Consider the following 1,773-nt stretch of genomic DNA (forward strand, 5'->3'; position numbering starts at 1 on the left):
GACAAATTGCGCATCGACTTCAAAAGGTGTTTCTGTTTAAAATACTACTGTCAATAAAATTTTAATGGTCCATAACTTAATAGCGGGAATTTTTCTAAAGTTTTAGGAGTCAGAGATTGCTGGCTCAGTTGAAATAAACGGGAAAGTGAGAAAATATCGGCAGGAGCAATGTGTTGTCGCGTGGAAATGTGTTGACCAATTCCCAGCCTGAAGAGAAGCACTGATAGACTTTGAACTTAATAGCATGCCGCGCAGAAGAACAAGACATTGAAGGAACACAATCCGGTAGAGTCCCCCCAAAAATATTGACTTGTTGCTAGCAAACAAACCTTGACATTATTTTCCTTTTGCATGACCGCATTCAACGTTTTCTTCTTCCAATCGACGTTCCTCAGACAGAAGTATTAGTAGGAGCACGAGATGGGTGACCTGACACTTTGTTTTGTTTTGAGTTAAGTCATTCTGTCACGGCCTTATCAACCTTAGTGACATTCACGTCAGCACAAAGCAGAACTCTGTCTCGCTCTCTCTCAGATTCACAAAGAAAGCTGGGTGCCGTGCCAATGCACTTCTGCTCGCTCAGGTATTCATTTCAACGGTGACAGTCGGCGCTTACCGCATTAGACACACTGATGAAATATAAGAGCCTGTTTGTGTGTGTCTCGCAGTCCTTGGCTTTTCCCAGACTGCCTCCTTTGTCTATATCGTTCTCTCCAAGCAATGTAAGTGAGGCATAGTGCAAGGACCAAATATTGGTTATATTGCCGGTGGTGATGTTTGAAACTATAATGGATTTTTTTTTTAAGATTGAAAAGCATTCGTAGCTGTAGGTGAATCTCAGTGGTACTCACAAATAAATATTACAAGAACTGGCAACGATGCAGCCGTTTGAAGCCGGTGCTTAAATGGTGAATGTGGAGGGTGCTCTTGTTTGATAAATAATTTGTGATCATTATAAGTGCAAACGAGAGAGGTCAGTCTTTAATGACAGAACTCAAAAGTTGAACAGCAAACTTGTGAAACAGATTTCATTACAGGGAGACGACTTCAGTTGTGAGTGTTAAACAAATATGTCAGAGGTGGTGTGATGGTTTATGTGTCAGATGTTCACAATGCACTCAAAAATTTAGACTGTTTTATGTTATGATACTTTTCTAGCTTCTTCTTAGCAAGACAGAACAAAAAACTGATCTCCAATGCAAGGGGTAGACATGTTCGGTCCTAGAGAGAGTTTTCCTTCTTCACACACCTGATTCAAATGATCAAGGTCGTTCTCAAGCTTCTGCAGTTTGCTGATGAGGTGAAATTTGGAATCAGGTGTGCTGCAGCAGGAAGACGTGGAAAACTCAGTTTATCGCAGAAAAACCGAAGAGATGATGACCAGAAAACGAGACCCAAACCAATAGATTCATAACCCCAAAGAAGTCATTGGTAAACAAAATCAGGTTTCATTAAGATCCAAGGGACACCAAGACTTAATGGCTGGGTTCAAGCTCAGGTCATGGCAACTTTGGCTGAGCTGTAACATAAGACTCGGGTGATTTGGCCCATTAGGCTTAAATACCTATGGGTCTTCATATCTGGGATGGGGCTTATCACCACTGCAAAGCAAATGTGCTCCCTTGAAGAGGCGAGGCTTAGAGGTGGAAGGCGCCAGAGAGAGAGAGAGGGAAGCAGTAGGCAAGGGATTGATTGTCTATGTGAAGCCCTTTGAGACTGCTTGTGATTTAGGGCTATACAAATAAACTTGACTTGACTTGACTTGACATGAAA

The sequence above is a fragment of the Syngnathus leptorhynchus genome, chromosome 12 (assembly GCF_054491065.1).
Source record: "Syngnathus leptorhynchus isolate UIUO chromosome 12, UIUO_Slep, whole genome shotgun sequence".
Taxonomy (NCBI): domain Eukaryota; kingdom Metazoa; phylum Chordata; class Actinopteri; order Syngnathiformes; family Syngnathidae; genus Syngnathus; species Syngnathus leptorhynchus.